We start from the raw sequence: 19,172 nt of genomic DNA, 5'->3' as shown, positions 1-19,172 counted from the left end.
ATGGAAATTAATCTGTTGAGCAGATAACCCTGCAATCAGCTGATGATGGAGTGGTTACATCTTTCTCTGAAGCATCTGGTGATGATCACTATCAGACAAGACACTGAACAAGATGGACCTAAAGTCCAATCCAATATAGGAATTCCTATGCAACTATGTCATAAATTTAAGATCCAGTATATCACAACCTACCAGTGCTACACACAAATGATCTCTAATTGCTGGTATCCCACTTCTTCAATGGCATAGTATATACATATGTATTTATGGTTCAGGATATCGGACCTTAGAACTATTAATTCCTGGACTAGTGGTACATCAAGTATCCTTGCATCAAGTTGGGCCACATAGGATGAGGTGGACTGGGAAAGGAGGAAACATTAATGTGTCCGATTTTTTTTTTTTAACCAAAACAGTTTCCTGTCTCATGTGGAAACACCCTTAACCAATATAAGCACCTTTATACTAGTATAATTGCATCTGCTCTGGGAGTGGGTTTAACTATAGTTAAAGCAGTACAATTTATGAGTGTAGACAAATTAAAGACAGGTGATTGAGGATGTGAATCCTCATGGAATGCAGCACTTAACACCTACTGGTGGATACCAAGTACTGCATTCATCAGGGATTAGAACAGTGGAATTTATTATAGTGAAATGAAGTTTCATTATAAAAGGGGCACAAATCCACTGAAATGCATATGAGCAATTGGCAACTGCCACATGGCTTCGCTATAATTGGATTCCTTATAACTGACAGTTACCTCTAGAGGATTCTCTCCCTCTCACATATACAGCTTCTATTATTTGAGGATCCACAGAAGAAAATGCAGGTAACATTACCAACCAGATATCTCCCTTCGCTCCACCATTCACAGGCAGTTTTAAACAAAGCACCAGAGTCCTGACCTGACCCTGTTCAGTAAGGCTGAAAGCTCTGAAGAGACTTTCTCCTCTTTATTTTTCCCAATGAGCTTTCATAACACAGACACACAGCGTTAAAGGAGCAAGTTTGCATGACTGTAAAATCCCTATGGATGGATTTGCACCTAACTGGTATTGTTTCTCTTTCCAACAGATTATTGCTGGCATGTCTGCTTCTACAGGAATCACAAACAGCCTCCTATAGACACCCCAAACTTAGTAGGCAGTAGCAGTACAGGTTTTGCAGTGTTGGGGGCTGCTGAAAAACAGATTAGGAAAAGCCCATTGTCCAGCAGTCCAATCTAGATAAGCAACATTTCACTACTTATTGGAAAAGTAAGATCCTGGGTGAAGTCACTGACCAGCACACCCAGTCTGAGGCTGAAAGTGACCTTCAGTCTTGATTTCCTTGTAACCCACAGAAGATAAGTTCATCCCATGTTACGCTTCAGGGACAGCTCACAGACACTAGTAACATGCTCTGTTCCTCAAATTCAGTTTGGGGTGCAAGTGGCTGAACTTAACTAGAGAAGGAATTTACCGGGCATCCAGGCAAACAAAAAGACAAGTGTTCCACTGGAGCAGGATCTTGGAAGAAGGATTCTCAGGAGTTTTCAACTTGGAGCGGGGAGAGGGGAAAAGAAGATTCCAGCAAAAAAAACTCTCCCCTTGAGAAACATCACTGAGCTATCTACCTGGGACACAGATGGTGACCCTACATACACTTATGAACTTCCCTGACCCAGCATTCTCAGCTACTGAAATTCTAACTGGCGTTTTAAAGTCTGAACCTCCTAATTCACATTCCATACCCAGCAGAACCAGAAGAGGACACAAAGGGCAAAGCCATAGCACTAGCAAGAACTATTCCATACACCATCCATGTTACACTGTAGTAGCATTGCTCCTCCTTCACTCCTCTTGCCTCTGACAGCAAGCAGTTATCAGCATTGTGCACTGCCCTAGGGAAAAGCAAACACTCCACAACGCTTAGTTTTGCTTTGGAGAAAATACAAACTATGCTTAGTTCTGTTTCGCTTGTCTTAGTGCACCCTGGTAAAGGGGATCTTTCATAGATTCATAGATACTAAGGTCAGAAGGGACCATTCTGATCATCTAGTCCGACCTCCTGCACAGCGCAGGCCACAGAATCTCACCCACCCACTCCTATGAAAAACCTCACCCATGTCTGAGCTATTGAAGTCCTTAAATCATGGTTCAAAGACTTCAAGGAGCAGAGAAGCCTCCCACAAGTCAACCATGCCCCATGCTACAGAGGAAGGCGAAAAACCTCCAGGGCCTCTCCAATCTGCCCTGGAGGAAAATTCCTTCCCGACCCCAAATATGGCAATCAGCTAAACCCTGAGCATATGGGCAAGATTCACCAGCCAGATACCCAGGAAAGAATTTTCTATAGTAACTCAGATCCCATCCATCTAATATCCCATCTCAGGGGATTTGGCCTATTTACCTGAATATTTAAAGATCAATTACTTACCAAAATCCCATTATCCCATCATACCATCTCCTCCATAAACTTATCGAGTAGAATCTTAAAGCCAGATAGATCTTCTGCCCCCACTGCTTCCCTTGGAAGGCTATTCCAAAACTTCACTCCTCTGATGGTTAAAAACCTTCATCTGATTTCAAGTCTAAACTTCCTGGTGGCCAGTTTATACCCATTTGTTCTTGTGTCCACATTGGTGCTGAGCTGAAATAATTCCTCTCCCTCTCCTGTATTTATCCCTCTGATATATTTATAGAGAGCAATCATATCTCCCCTCAACCTTCTTTTAGTTAGGCTAAACAAGCCAAGCTCCTTAAGTCTCCTTTCATAAGACAAAAAGAAAAGGAGTACCCGTGGCACCTTAGAGACTAACAAATTTATTAGAGCATAAGCTTTCGTGAGCTACAGCTCACTTCATCGGATGCATTTGGTGGAAAAAGCCTTTCCACCAAATGCATCCGATGAAGTGAGCTGTAGCTCACGAAAGCTTATGCTCTAATAAATTTGTTAGTCTCTAAGGTGCCACGGGTACTCCTTTTCTTTTTGCGAATACAGACTAACATGGCTGCTACTCTGAAACCTTTCATAAGACAAGTTTTCCATTCCTCGGATCATCCTAGTAGCCCTTCTCTGTACCTGCTCCAGTTTGAATTCATCCTTTTTAAACATGGGAGACCAGAACTGCACACAGTATTCTAGGTGAGGTCTCACCAGTGCCTTGTATAACGGTACTAAAACCTCCTTATCCCTACTGGAAATGCCTCTCCTGATGCATCCCAAAACCGCATTAGCTTTTTTCACAGCCATATCACATTGGCAGCTCATAGTCATCCTATGATCAACCAATACGCCAAGGTCCTTCTCCTCTTCCGTTACTTCTAATTGATGCGTCCCCAACTTATAGCTAAAATTCTTGTTATTAATCCCTAAATGCATAACCTTACACTTCTCACTATTAATTTCATCCTATTACTATTACTCCAGTTTACAAGGTAATCCAGATCCTCCTGTATAATATCCCGATCCTTCTCCGAATTGGCAATACCTCCCAGCTTTGTATCATCTGCAAACTTATTAGCACACTCCCACTTTTTGTGCCAAGGTCAGTAATAAAAAGATTAAATAAGATTGGTCCCAAAACCGATCCCTGAGGAACTCCACTGGTAACCTCCCTCCAACCTGACAGTTCGCCTTTCAGTAGGACCCGTTGCAGTCTCCCCTTTAACCAATTCCTTATTCACCTTTTGATGTTCATATTGATCCCCATCTTCTCCAATTTAACTAATAATTCCCCATGTGGCACGGTATCAAATGCCTTACTGAAATCTAGGTAATTAGATCCACTGCATTTCCTTTATCTAAAAAATCTGTTACTTTTTCAAAAAGGAGATTAGGTTGGTTTGGCACGATCTACCTTTTGTAAAACCATGTTGTATTTTGTCCCATTTACCATTGACTTCAATGTCCTTAACTAATTTCTCCTTCAAAATTTTTTCCAGGACCTTGCATACTACAGATGTCAAACTAACTGGCCTGTAGTTACCCGGATCACTTTTTTTTCCTTTCTTAAAAATAGGAACTATATTAGCAATTCTCCAATCATTCGGTACTATTCCTGAGTTTACAGATTCATTAAAAATTCTTGCTAATGGGCTTGCAATTTCAGGTGCCAATTCCTTTAATATTCTTGGATGAAGATTATCTGGACCCCCCGATTTAGTCCCATTAAGCTGTTTCAGTTTCGCTTCTACCTCTCATATGGTAATATCTACCTCTCTATCCTCCTTCCCATTTGTCATGCTACCATTATCCCCAAGATCCTCTTTAGCCTTATTAAAGACTGAGGCAAAGTATTTGTTTAGATATTGGGCCATGCCTAGATTATCTTTAACCTCCACTCCATCCTCAATGTTAAGCGGCCCCACTTCTTCCTTTTTAGTTTTCTTCTTATTTATATGGCTATAGAACCTTTTACTATTGGTTTTAATTCCCTTTGCAAGGTCCACTTTCCACTGATGCAGCTGCTTCTCAGGGTACGCCTATGCCACAATCAGCACATGACTATGGCTCACATAGACATATCTAAATTAGCTTCAATCCAGCTAGCTCAGGTACTGGACCGGTGCAGCCACAGCAGCATGGGCTAGCAGCCTGAGTAATTATCTAGGGTTCCAGATGGACTTGTGTAGTCCACATTGAAGCCCCTGCTACCACGGCTTCACTGCTTTAGTACCCAGGTAGCTAGGTTGAAGCTAGCTCAGGAATTTCTACTCAAACTGCAATCATCCATGACTGCACAGCAGACGTACCCTCTGTGACCAGTTTCCAGAGAAATATTACCTATGTTTTAATAGTAAAGATTTAACCTGTACTGGTTAAAGGAAAAGAATTTCTAAAATGATAAGGAACCAAATTCAGGTTCCAGGTGTTCAAAACGAAGAGATATTTTCCCCTTGTTTTACCCTGTATCTAGTAGGGGAGGCAAGATACATGCAAGATTAGGAGCATCCTGATGCCACAGCCTTAGCGATCCTGAAGGTTTCACCTTGGTAAAATAGGGTAGGACTTCACAGTGAGCATTCATTCACAGGCTTGCCAAGATAGACCAGTCACCTAATTCCTAGAAAAAAACAGTTGAATCAATTCTCTTGGACTAATTCAATTGAATAGAGACCTCCTACATTGCACTGGAAATGGAAGCAGCAATCCTTCATTGGAACAGTATTTCATAGAGCACAGTAAAGTGCAGGACACACCTTAGCTAACTGCTAGACCAAATCCTCAATTCATACCATTAAGGACACTGCCAAGGAAAGGACACAAGTAGGACTGCATACGACTCACTTGCGATGAAATATATACCAAGAGCCAGATCGAAAGCCCATTGAAGTCAGTGGGCTTTGGATTGGATCTTATCTATGGTAAACTCCACTTGTAAACTGGGGTGGGGGGAAAAGGCAAGACAACAGTCCTGGTAGGTCAGTGGCACACACTGATAAAGGGCCATGTGGCTCCCACAATTATATCAGCTATTAAAGACTAGAAAGGAGAGAGGCATATCAACAAAAGCATTAATTCCCTGCAATCAGAAATTTCTGTGAAGAACCAGAAAGCTGAATGACTCTTCTTAAGCAATCCCATATAAGTTCCTTAAACTCCCCAAGAAGGGAGTCAAAGTGCTGGACTCCTCTGGAGTTACAAGATGACAATGCCATGGGGGTAATTTTTAAAGGGACATGCCACCAACTTTAAAAAAATGGAGAAACATTGACTACCCTAGTGTTACAAGTAGCACCTAAGAAAACTAAGGAAACAAGACTGGGGGTTGGTCTCTTTGGAGATATAGTTTGTGCATTTAACAGCATCTAGTCACTCTCACTGTTTCCCTTATGTAGTCATTTTCCTGTTTGCGTGGGACTCAGACAACAAGAGGAGAGAGAGAAAGCAGTTATGGAAATTTTTAGATATGAAAATGTGATCATAAAACCACAGACATTGGCGGGGGAGGGCCTGGAACTGCTTTCAACTAACTTTTTGAAGTTGTTCCTTTAAAGAGTCAAAGCCCTAATCATTTCTGAGTGGGATTTTAAAAATTCCTGTCTCACCAAGGCTGCTCTGGATGTACAATGCAGCTTTCCAGAAGGGAAAGTCCCCAAAGCAAGCTACATGATTCATTTTGAATCCAGAGAAGCCCCCTGAAAAAAGTGTGGTCAATCATACTGTCCCATCTCCTTACTATGGACACTTAAGTAGCTACTGAATACTCTGGCTACTTCAGCTAATTAGCACAGATTAGACTGGTTTAGTTAGGGGTATTAATGCTTAGTTAGTTACAGGATAACCCTATTAGAATGTCAAGCAACTTCTGCATCTCTTGACCTTTTCACTTCTGGGAGGCAGCCAGGACTGGTGCTCTCCCTGAGCCCAGAAAAAGCACTGAGCAAACCAGGAGGAATTAACTCTTCAAAGTGTTGGGGTGGTTTCATCTAGGGGACATGGATCTATTCCTCACCAAAAGCAGTTCTCATAGTAAATGGATATGACTCCAGCCACTCTGAATTGGAAGTGGGTACCAATCGAGGCTGCCCTCATGACACAACTCTTCCTTCACTCACTCAGCACACAGCTTTCCTGGAATGCAGGAAGGGAAAACACCAGACAGGACATTAACAAGACCACTCTTGACACAGAAGATATTTTTCAAAATTGTACCAGACTCTGCAAATCTGATTGGCTATTTTCCGTTTAGGAATTCGTTGGATTTTCACACCACCGCTAATAACCCTGAGAAGAGGCCTGGCAAGGCCAGGCTGATAATTCTGCAGTGCTCTCATACTTCCCCTTTAAACCAGCCACAAATCAAAAGTATCAGATACCTTGGAGTCAAAATCCCCTCACATGTAAAGGATTTGTGCCAGGGTAACAATCCCTGTCTAATTACTGAAATAAAGAGACGTCTCTCCAGATTATACTATTTCTCCTCTGGCCCCTTGAGCGGATTAGCCTGATTAAAATGGTAATTTTGCCTCAGCTACATTGTTACATGCAAACGCTGCCTGTAGGTTCAATAGAAATAGCCTTGCAGAATTCATATGGAATGCCTGTGTAACAATTCCTAAGCGATGAACTGTCCCCATTGATAAAGAAGGTTGTACCTTCCCAGATCTCAAAAATATGTAACGTCATGTCAACTGAGGTTCCCAGTAGGCTGGATTAGGGAGATGTATCACTAGACCCCACTGTAACGATACAGCATACGACTGGTACATCAACCCAACTCCCTAGTGCAGGCAACATTCCTCTCAGTTTCACAGACTGCAAGAAGCATTGGGCCAGATCCTTTGTACAGGGTAGTTATGTGGAACTGCAGACAGGCCTGCAACAGCAATGGGGATGTTCCAATGCTATCCTCACCCTAAATTGGCCAGGCTCACCTGAAGCCCACAACTTATGCATTTTCAGAAAGAGGAGGACAAATGTGGAGCAGATCTCTTTTGGAGCGAAGGCATTCTTCACTCTTTCAAATGGCGTATTACAAATTGATCATGAATTCTTCTGTGTCTGTAAGGCATCTGACACAATGGGGCCCCAGGACACTACCACAACAATAATACTCTGCCTTTCTGTAGCACCTTCATAGAATCATAGAATATCAGGGTTGAAAGGGACCCCAGAAGGTCATCTAGTCCAACCCCCTGCTCAAAGCAGGACCAAGTCCCAGTTAAATCATCCTAGCCAGGGCTTTGTCAAGCCTGACCTTAAAAACCTCTAAGGAAGGAGATTCTACCACCTCCCTAGGTAACGCATTCCAGTGTTTCACCACCCTCTTAGTGAAAAAGTTTTTCCTAATATCCAATCTAAACCTCCCCCATTGCAACTTGAGACCATTACTCCTCGTTCTGTCATCTGCTACCATTGAGAACAGTCTAGAGCCATCCTCTTTGAAACCCCCTTTCAGGTAGTTGAAAGCAGCTATCAAATCCCCCCTCATTCTTCTCTTCTGCAGACTAAACAATCCCAGCTCCCTCAGCCTCTCCTCATAAGTCATGTGCTCTAGACCCCTAATCATTTTTGTTGCCCTTCGCTGTACTCTTTCCAATTTATCCACATCCTTCTTGTAGTGTGGGGCCCAAAACTGGACACAGTACTCCAGATGAGGCCTCACCAGTGTCGAATAGAGGGGAACGATCACGTCCCTCGATCTGCTCGCTATGCCCCTACTTATACATCCCAAAATGCCATTGGCCTTCTTGGCAACAAGGGCACACTGCTGACTCATATCCAGCTTCTCGTCCACTGTCACCCCTAGGTCCTTTTCCGCAGAACTGCTGCCGAGCCATTCGGTCCCTAGTCTGTAGCGGTGCATTGGATTCTTCCATCCTAAGTGCAGGACCCTGCACTTATCCTTATTGAACCTCATTAGATTTCTTTTGGCCCAATCTTCCAATTTGTCTAGGTCCTTCTGTATCCTATCCCTCCCCTCCAGCGTATCTACCACTCCTCCCAGTTTAGTATCATCCGCAAATTTGCTGAGAGTGCAATCCACACCATCCTCCAGATCATTTATGAAGATATTGAACAAAACGGGCCCCAGGACCGACCCCTGGGGCACTCCACTTGACACCGGCTGCCAACTAGACATGGAGCCATTGATCACTACCCGTTGAGCCCGACAATCTAGCCAGCTTTCTACCCAGCTTATAGTGCATTCATCCAGCCCATACTTCCTTAACTTGCTGACAAGAATGCTGTGGGAGACCGTGTCAAAAGCTTTGCTAAAGTCAAGAAACAATACATCCACTGCTTTCCCTTCATCCACAGAACCAGTAATCTCATCATAAAAGGCGATTAGATTAGTCAGGCATGACCTTCCCTTGGTGAATCCATGCTGACTGTTCCTGATCACTTTCCTCTCCTCTAAGTGCTTCAGGATTGATTCTTTGAGGACCTGCTCCATGATTTTTCCAGGGACTGAGGTGAGGCTGACCGGCCTGTAGTTCCCAGGATCCTCCTTCTTCCCTTTTTTAAAGATGGGCACTACATTAGCCTTTTTCCAGTCATCCGGGACTTCCCCCGTTCGCCACGAGTTTTCAAAGATAATGGCCAAGGGCTCTGCAATCACAGCCGCCAATTCCCTCAGCACTCTCGGATGCAATTCGTCCGGCCCCATGGACTTGTGCACGTCCAGCTTTTCTAAATAGTCCCTAACCACCTCTATCTCTACAGAGGGCTGGCCATCTCTTCCCCATTTTGTGATGCCCAGCACAGCAGTCTGGGAGCTGACCTTGTTAGTGAAAACAGAGGCAAAAAAAGCATTGAGTACATTAGCTTTTTCCACATCCTCTGTCACTAGCTTGCCTCCCTCATTCAGTAAGGGGCCCACACTTTCCTTGGCTTTCTTCTTGTTGCCAACATACCTGAAGAAACCCTTCTTGTTACTCTTGACATCTCTTGCTAGCTGCAGCTCCAGGTGCGATTTGGCCCTCCTGATATCTTTCCTACATGCCCGAGCAATATTTTTATACTCTTCCCTGGTCATATGTCCAACCTTCCACTTCTTGTAAGCTTCTTTTTTATGTTTAAGATCCGCTAGGATTTCACCATTAAGCCAAGCTGGTCGCCTGCCATATTTACTATTCTTTCGACCTTCCAGACAAACACATCCAAGCACAATTCCTAGCCAATCAGTAGCAGTCAGATTTGTTACCCTTCAGGATCAATAATCCTTGATGCTGGCTCCCTGAATTTCCTTCATGGTCACCTTCAGTAGAAGGTGGTTTGCTGTTCTGGACCACCTCCAGTCCCAGAGGGAAACTGTGTGACTGCAGCCTTCCAACTCTATCAAGGCATCAGCATGTGGCAGGCAAAAGGGAACCCCATTCATAAACAGTGGTGTTACCTAGCAACTCTGTGTTCTTGGGGAACCAGGGTGCAATACCCGGCCTGTCTGACTCACGAAAGACCTTCCCCACCCCAGCCTCTTGCTTGAACCAAATCTGCATCAGAAGACAGACTTACAAAAAGCAATGAAAAGGCAGTGGGAGACGCACCTAAACCTCTGGGATAAGGATGACAGGATTAAGGAAACTCCCCTAGCCTCATTTGCATTGAAGATGGCAGAAGGAGGCATCTCCATTAGCATACAGAATGGAGAACAGAGATTCCAAGGTAAGAACCGCATGGAACTCTGGGACCAGAAAAGCAGGAAAGCACTGCATGATGGGGGATTTCTGCTCCAGATGTTAATGAACCCATGCCTGCACACACCCAGCTCAGTAGTTATCAGACCAATTCTAGTAATGAATCCTTTATTGGTATCCAAAATATTGAAGCTCCCTAACTGCACTGCGAGCTCCTTCCAAGGAACACCGACTAAAGCCAGGAATGATCAGCTCCCATGGTCTAGCTTGAACAAAACAACTTTGGTATACTCCCTTGTTTACACATAAGCAAATCTAGTGTTCTCCCTGGAACCATTGTTGTTTCTCTACAAAATCCCCTACCCATGCTCAAGTAAGTGTTCTGATGCCAGGATACAAAATTTGCATCAGTTCCATTGGGACTTCATCTTCTACTGACTGATCACGCTTGAGGCTCTGCCTGTCACCAGCTCTCCATGGTGAAAATCCAGCTCTCTCGCTCTCTCTCTTTAAGTATAGTCTTCTAACCCTGACTTGTGTGATCAATTACAGTTTTCTAAACCTGACTTTTATAATCAATGTAAGTTAGATTTAATATTATAACTGTTTTGCCTGTTTAGCTCCCCTATGGTTATTACCTGGCAATAAATAACTTTCATAATTGAGCTGGTTGCTTCTCTCTCTCTCCCCAATTTGTGGGCATTTTTTGGTTTCCTCATTCACTCTACAGCAACGCTCCTCATACCTAAGCTAAAAGATCCCTGCAGTGCCCAAAAATCCTGTGAGGTTTGCTCATCAAGTGGGTTACTACCAGAACAATTGTAATGTGAAAGTGGGGATAGAGACATGCTGAACCTAGGACATCTTGGAAGTGCTGCTCAACCCAATCTGCTCAGGTGTGCTCTAGTCCAGTGCGGGGCCTATGGCATATGAGGGTGACAACTTAGAGGTGCTGCTCAACCCAGCCTACTAAATCCAGGGACATATAAGGGGTCAGCTTGGGCGTGCTGATTAACCCGGTCCTCTCCTACACGTGTGTGTGTGTGTGCACGCGCGCGCGCACTCTCCCAATTCTGGGACTGGAAGAACCCAGCCCTGGGGAACCTAGGTCCCGCAGGATAGCTCCATTCGGAGGGAACTTGCAGCAGGGAGAAGTAGAGTTCCGTATGAGAATACAAGTGACAAGCAGTACATTGATAGAAGTACAGACACCTCCCCCCCGCCAAAAGAGTAACCCTAATAAATGAGCATACCCCAAAGTAACGGGCAAAGCTGGTAACAGTGGAACCAAGAAGTACCCTAGAAGATTAATTGGAGGCCTGTGTTAAGTGCCCTGCATACACTTAGTGCTACGCAGATAATTCGATAGACAGACAGACACTCAGTGGAGTCTTACCACCAGTGGGACAGTGTAGATGGCTACTTCTGATGCTCTGCCAAGCCAATCACTCTTCATTCTACAGTCATGAAAGTTATTCCATCCAGTGAGCATTAGGTGCCTCCAGGAGATGTCACACCCAGATGTGTGCTGTAGATACAATGGAATAAAAACTGGGTTTGATATTATACTTTCCACATACCACAAAGCACTTTACAGAGTACTGAATTAGAAACTAAAAGTGCCACACTACACAGGCAAATGCATCAGCTAGTTGGAGCTCAACTAGACATCACAGAGTGCTTTGGATATCAGAAGCTCTTATACTGGGGCTAGAACAGGGACAGGGGTGTTGAGGAGGGCAAATTGTATTGCAACCCCCACTACAGAAAGGATGTCGACAAATTGGAGAGAGTCCAGCAGAGGGCAATGAAAATGATCAGGAGGCTGGGGCACATGACATATGAGGAGAGGCTGAGGGAAATGGGCTTATTTAGTCTGCAGAAGAGTAAGGGGGGATTTGACAGCAGCCTTCAACTACCTGAAGGGGGGTTCCAAAGAAGATGGAGCTCGGCTGTTCTCAGTGGTGGCAGATGACAGAACAAGGATCAATGGTCTCAAGTTGCAGTCGGGGAGGTCTAGGTTGGATATTAGGAAAAATTATTTCACTAGGAGGGTGCCGAAGCACTGGAATGGGTTACCTAGGGAGGTGGTGGAATCTCCAAGGCCCGGCTTGACAAAGCCCTGGCTGGGATGATTTAGTTGGGGTTGGTCCTGCTTTGAGCAGGGGGTTGGACTAGATGACCTCCTGAGGTCTCTTCCAATCCTAATCCTAATCTTGTATGATTCTCTGAAATGGCAGCTTTATAATGCCGTGGTACAGAGAACTAGGAATTGTATGGGGTGTGAGGGGGACCTTACCTCGTGACCACCAATAATGTCAATAGTTTTCCCATTCTCTTTTTCAGATACTTCACTGCAATGACCATCGAGCACCCAGTAAAGAAAGGACATTCATGCAACTACGTTCTTTAAAGGTTAGAGCAGAGGCGGCATGAGGTAATTCAATAACAGGCTAAGTCAGATGAGTCGGAAGTAACCCACATAAATGGAGGGAGGAGAAAAGGGACACTGAGAAATAATTTGTCGGCATCCTTCTAAATTGCACACCAAGAGCCACTCACTGCCCTCAGTTCCCATGCTTAACACTTGCATCAATCGGAGTTGCACTTGTGGATCAGCTTTGGGAATGCTATAGGATTTTTCAAACCCACACCTGAATTTCAGCAGGGTCTCATAACCAGCTGGCCTTCCTTTTGTTCTTAGTTTTAAGAATTTCATTTTTCATCATGTTGCTTTTCAATTACCACTGTTAAGTCTTTCCACAAGGCTCAGTAAGGACACTGGCCCATTGCCACCTCTCTCTCTATGCCTAAAATTATCACCTGAGCAAAAGCACTGTCCTTAAATACCATTAATTTCTCTCTCAAACCTGCCATCCACATCCATCATATGCTCACTCTGAAGCAGAGGTACTAAGCCTGAGGGGCTCAGAGTTTTGTTTCACATAAATAGGCTCCACCAAGGCTATTTAGTGTCATTTCGTTTCAGGGCCTGAAAAATCCAATTCCCTGCAACTAAGAAGCTTTTTGCAGGTGAACAAAGGGAACTAAGCCATCAATTGTCACAAAATATAAGCTTTCATTTAAAAAAAAAGTTTTTATCCATTTTATTTGAGTGCAGAAAATTAGCAATGTGAAGAGAATGGAAGCTGATGCAATTCTGTCTTCTCAAGTCTGCAACCGTCTTCCCACCTTCACTGCCTCTGCTGCTGCTAGCTTTGTCCAGCAGCAAAAATGAAACTATGACAGCTATCAGTTTCAGAGACATCACTGAGAACCCTAGAACAGCAGTGAAACTGTCAAGAATTGCATCTATTTCATGCTGCTACTGCTGTTCGGGAAAGCTCTCAGCAGAAAACATGGCACAAAACTGTGCCCTCGGATATGGCTGGGGACCCTCCCCCTCATCTTCATAACAGCCCCTAACTAGAAGGCATCTGATAATTTTTTCAAGCCCTGCAATATTATGGACCCATCTGCCATGTGATTCCTTCTGTGAGAGCCAAGTGCTTTCATCTTCACATGACAATTAAATGGGGAAACTCATGCAGTTTCAAGATGATCTCAACGTCTCATAAAAAGAAGTATTAAGCCAGCTCTAAAGGGAACTCCCATTCAGCCCTACTTGGATGACTGGAGCATTCCTGGTAACCTGAGGCTTGGATACAATATCCTTTATATGCATAAGGAGGATGAGGCATAGCTAGGTGCATCTCTGACCTTCTTTCCCCACCCCTCCTGCACTGCCTAGCCCCAAGAATTCATATTTCCCACACAGACAACCTCTAGGCGAAGGGAAAGATATACTACAAGGTGTTCAGCTACAGAGCAGCTTATGGGGCTGGGAAAACCCTATCACCTGAGGATGGGGAGGGACTGGAAAAAGTTAGCAGAGAGTATCAGCAAAGACCAGAACAGATATGAAATGTGATGCTGCGGAAATAACATCCCCAAACACTGAATCCCACCTAGCTTCTACCCACCTTGGCAAACAAAACTCATTTTGATATTAGTTAAATGCCCATGATACGTGTGCTATTGTATCTAAAAATAGACAATGGAAAGGATAACAAACATGAAAGGGGATCCCACCCCTGAAAAATTCATGGTTTAAACCATCTCCCAAATGAAAGCGAATAGAGGGCTGCCATAACACTTGAGATCCCAGGTCTTCAGCTGGGCAACCCACCAGAAACAATTCTACATCTCATCGTGCGCCTGCTCTCTCGGCCAACTTCATTAAAAACCATTGTCCATTTCATTTTTTTTATTAGTTTTCTATTAGAAGTGATGTGTCCCCATCCTCCTGCCCCCCCCAAAAACCCACATTTATATTTATAAACCTGTTACGGATCCATCCTCCTCATCTGTTATAATGGATAAATATTCTCTTCTCCATATAAACAATACAGAGTATTACAGAGCTGGTGTCCATTCAATACCCTGCAGTATGCTACAGCAATCCATAACATGAATGATGCTGCAAGGCAGACACCTATTAAAAAAAATTACAGCACTTCCACAATTGACAATAACTAGACTCTTTAAAATTAAATTGTTAAAGCTAACAAGGTGAATTTATTCCTCAGATTATAAATCACTGGAAGGAAAGGGTTTCTAATTAAAAATACTGATTGCCTCAACAACTGTTATGCCAGGGATATCTTCTAACTATTGATTTAATCATCCCTGAGGAATACACAAAACACTAACAGTCCCATGATTTTTCACATGATTGAATATTGAAAATACAGTTTGCTCCTCCCTACCAACATCAGCTGGCATTTTTCATTTGAGGAAGCTATTATTATTTGCACAGCACTGGGATGCTAGGTGCTTTATACGCGAGAAAACTTCTCTCTGGGAAAACACATTGGGGTGGGTCACATCACTTTTCCTACAGAAGCTCCTGTTTCTCCCGCAAGATTTGTTATCATCAGTTATACCATATGGCCCTTCTCCTGAATCCCACTTCATCCTAGTAGCTTTTACTGATGCGCAAGGGATATCTTCTCCACCTGTGCAGACAGCTGGCAGCACTATCTAGACATACCCAAGGCAGCAAGTTTTCTACTTCTGGGGAACATTTGGCTGCCTCTTGGTGGTTATTAGGAAAAAGACTGTGGGGTTTTTTTTCTCTCCGTGGATGAAATGGAAAAAGTCATGTCCTCGGAATTCCAACTAGGCACAAACACGTGCCCACAAACTTTTCAAATGCATTACCCAAGAATATTCTTGGCACAAACTTATTTGCAGTTACCCATGCTGGCTGGGCAAAAGCTACACCTCTGGCTCTATGGGGATAAAGAGTTGATTCAGTGACAGCTCCACCATTTGGGGCAGGTTGGGAATAGAGGGAAGGCTACCAAGCAAGTTCCAAGTTTCTTAAACATGGTAATAAAGACTTTATAGAAGTACAGAGTACAGGAAAAATATTCCCTGAGCAGAAAAAGTGGGTGTGATACAACTAAGGGAAACTCAGGATTAAACCATACAAGGCAATGTTCCTCAGTCGCACTGATCATTTCTAGAGTTATGAGTTCGAAAGGGGTAAAAATATTTACAATACAGAGGGGGAGGAGAGAGAAAGAATTCCCTCCTTACCTAAATGCAGTAATTTTCACCCAGAGACAAAGATAGTTTGAAAAGGAGAGGGAAAAGGATGAGAAAATCCCTTCCTGTCATGATAAAGGTTTTGTAGAACTTGGACAATGTTTCTTGCCCAGATGCTGCAGAAAAGAGAATAGAAATGTTGAAGTATGCAGTATACAGGACTGGCAGGAATAGGAGCAGAGATTGCAAAATAACTGATTGTTCCTTTAGAGCCCCATTCAGCATTGTACTTAAGCACATGTCTAACTCCAAGCACTGAAGCCAATGGGATTTCTCAAGCTCTTGATATTAAGCATGCTTAAATATTTTATTGAATAAGAGCATGAAGGAACCACGCTTTAAGACTTCCCCACTCCCTCTTTTTGAAAGATGTGTAAACTTCTTCTTGACTAAATCCAAGAATCAGCCTCTTTAAAAGAACATATAAACACATTCTACACTAAGAAAGCCACTTCCGTGGTTTTGACTGGCTAAGTTTCAATGCCACCTGTCTGAGAACTTCCACTGGCTGCTCTCTCAGACAGACCCTAAAAACAATCCAACCTCAAATGAAAAAGCAAAAGGCCAGCACAGGAACCAGACAGAACTAAATGCTTCATCACACTGGGATAGAGGGTAATTTTTTTTATCACCCTGAGATCCACAATTCCCCTCCTAACAAGACACTCTGAAAAAAATATACCACACCCACTCGCAAGAAAGAAAAAGCAGCCTGCTGGAAGCAAATGTTTACAGCACAGCGGTCTCCTTGCCAGAACTTGCATTTTGTAGGGAAATCCTTTTAAAAAAAATTAAGCCCCAGTGATGGAATTAACCTGTCAGATGAATGAAAAACTCCAGTTTGCTAAACAATGTATTGTAATTATCAAGTTCTTTTTGAATAAGCCATTCAAATGAACAAATCTGCTGTGAAGCCAGTTTAGTTACATTGACAATGGACCTTTCTTAAAACGAAAGGCCTAGCAAAAATAAAGCTGTTCAAGGAATACACTCACTGCACAGCCTGCACCATGACTTCTACACAGAAGGATCTGTTTTCAGAGTAGCAGCCGTGTTAGTCTCTAAGGTGCCACAAGTACTCCTTTTCTTTTTGCCATTACAGACTAACAAATTTATTTGAGCGTAAGTTTTTGTGAGCTATGAAAGCTTATGTTCAAATAAATTTGTTAGTCTCTAAGGTGCCACAAGTACTCCTTTTCTTTTTACAGAGGGATCTGTGGGGCTTGCCTCCTCTCCTACCGCAGGGGGAGGATGGGGTGAGAGACTATTTCAAGGCAGATTCTTTTCATGCAAAAGGACTGAAACTGAACAGCAAAACAGCATTACAAGAGCATTAAGTAATCCTACCCCTGCAGTTTGCGTTTTGCTCTCCATCCAATTAGCTAATCCAAGCGAAAAGGAAAAGTCTATTCCAAAATCAGAAGGTATTTTGCAAGGCATGGCCTATTGGAATACGTGTACTACGGTTTGAAAAAAATTCAAAATAAAAAGAATGGATGCCAGAGCAATGAAACAGTAAATTACTGCACCACGACCAGAGGAATCCGTTTGTGGATTAAGAATCAGGGAATCCACATTAGCAATTCAGGTGCAGAAGAGTTTGGAAATGCCTTCTGCTGTTCTCCCTTTCCAACTCTTCCTGTTGCTGTTGGAGGCATGTGCCCCTCTTCCCTCCCCCCCCTTTAAAATAAGAGTCAGAAATGGTTTTAAAAAATGCTGTAAAATTCTGCCAACATCTCCCTCCCTGTTCCTCATTAAAGCAGACAGCCTTGCTCACTTGTTCCGCTGCCTAGCGAACGGGATGTTCCCCCACCGCACGGTTTGGGCTGGGAAGCAGGAAACCTGTCCTTCCACAAGAACTCTTCCAAAGCACAGACCTGATGCAAAACCAAGTGCATTGCAGGCTTGGTGCCCCGATCTGCACTGGGTCTCCAAAGCCAGGGGTCACATTCGCCCCTGGGGTAACTGCCTTGGAAGCAACGGGGCCCGGGAGAATCCATCCCCCTTGTTTCCGAGGGATCAAGCAGCAGTTTCCCTGCGTCTCTGCAGCACAACCCGGCCCACGCACAGCACGAAGAGCGCTACGGGATTTCCAAGGAGCAAACCCGCCCGCGGAGCCAAGCCGGGCTTAGCCCGTCGCAGCAGCGCCCTAACCCGGCCGATTCGCTGCCGCGGCTGAGCTCCGGTGAGGACGCGTTAGCGGCAGCGAGAGGAGGAAGCAGAGGCTGGATCTGCAGAAGCTGCCTCGGCCGGGCCAGACACAGAGCCGGCAGCGATCGGAAACGCTGCCCCAGCCTCTCCCTTCTCCTCCCCGGCCCGCTGCCTGGGGCTCCTGAGCTGCAGGCTTCTGAACTCCCCCGCCCCGCGCCAGGCTGGAGGAGTAGGGGGGTCCCAGAGGTAACCCCTCCGCCCCCCAAAGGCATGTCCTGGCAGCGCTCACCCAGCCACGCACCCACCTGCGGGGCGCCCTCGCTGCCCGCCCCCGGGAGGTGCCCGGGCTACGCGCTCCCCACTCCCGTGCACCCGACGCCAGACTGTCCCGCGGCATCCAGCCCCATGCAACGCCCTCCCCCTTTCACCCAGCCCCCTCACGGTGTCCGTGACCCCTGCCCAGCGCCCCGGGCCCCACCTCCGTACGCCTCCCCTGCCCGCGCCGCCCTCGGGGGACCGGCAGCCCCTTACCCGGCGCCCGGAGAAAAGTCTGGGGCAGGCGCAGCCCGGGGCAGGAGGCGGAGACGCTGCGGGCTCTCGCCGCCCGCAGGACACACGGCGGCCGTCTCCACGAGCCGGCCTCCCTCCAGCAGCTCGGGAAGCGAGAGCTGGGCGGCCCCGCCTCGTCCCGCCCCTGCGAGCGGCGAGGCAGAGGGGTGCCGCTGGGGGCAAGGGCAGGAGAGCCTGAGACGGGCCTGGGGGGCAGACCACGGGGGAGCCAAGAACCCCTGAGGGGAGGCCTTTACGGGAGGAGGTGGGGCCAAGAGCGCTGCGGGGGGGAGGACACTGGGGGAGGTGGGGCTAAGAGCCTCTGAGAGGGGGGCGGTCATGTGGGGGGGCAGGTCACTGAGGGTGAGGGGCCAAGAGCCGCTGAGGGGGGCCAGCCACTGGGGGGTAGGACCCAACAGTCCCTGAGGGGGACTGGAAACGGGGGTGGGGGAGCTACTGAGGGGGGCTGGTTATTGGGAGATGGGGCTAAGAGCCACTGAGTGGGGCAGGTCACTGGGGGGGTAGGTCACAAGGTGGATGGGGCCAAGAGTTACTGAGGGGGTCGGGTCACGTCACTGGGTGATGGGGCCAAGACCCACTGAGGAGGGCCAGTCATTGGGAGGTGGGGCCAACAGCCACTGACGGGGACCAGTCACGGGGGTGAGCTACTGAGGGGCGCTGGTCATTGGGAGATGGGGCTAAGAGCCACTGAGTAGGGCAGGTCACTGTGGCGGGGGCAAGATCCACAGAAGGGGGCAGGTCACTGAGGGTGTGGGGCCAACGGCCGCT

At 45.7% G+C, this 19,172-nt stretch overlaps 1 protein-coding gene across 1 annotated transcript in view; it reads right to left on the bottom strand.

The window, feature by feature from the left end:
• The window catches only part of LOC119862993 (ankyrin repeat and fibronectin type-III domain-containing protein 1-like), a 617,559-nt gene extending 598,992 nt beyond the window's left edge, over positions 1–18,567 (bottom strand). The window contains exons 1-2 of the mRNA XM_043493659.1: positions 18,366–18,567; positions 11,467–11,598 (exon numbers count right to left, since the gene is read on the bottom strand). The gene's annotated coding sequence lies outside the window, so the exon portion shown is untranslated. The remainder of the gene's footprint in view (positions 1–11,466; positions 11,599–18,365) is intronic.
• Positions 18,568–19,172: the final 605 nt, after the last annotated feature.

Source organism: Dermochelys coriacea, chromosome 10 (assembly GCF_009764565.3).
Source record: "Dermochelys coriacea isolate rDerCor1 chromosome 10, rDerCor1.pri.v4, whole genome shotgun sequence".
Classification (NCBI taxonomy): domain Eukaryota; kingdom Metazoa; phylum Chordata; order Testudines; family Dermochelyidae; genus Dermochelys; species Dermochelys coriacea.
This window is presented reverse-complemented; position numbering and strand designations above follow the sequence as displayed.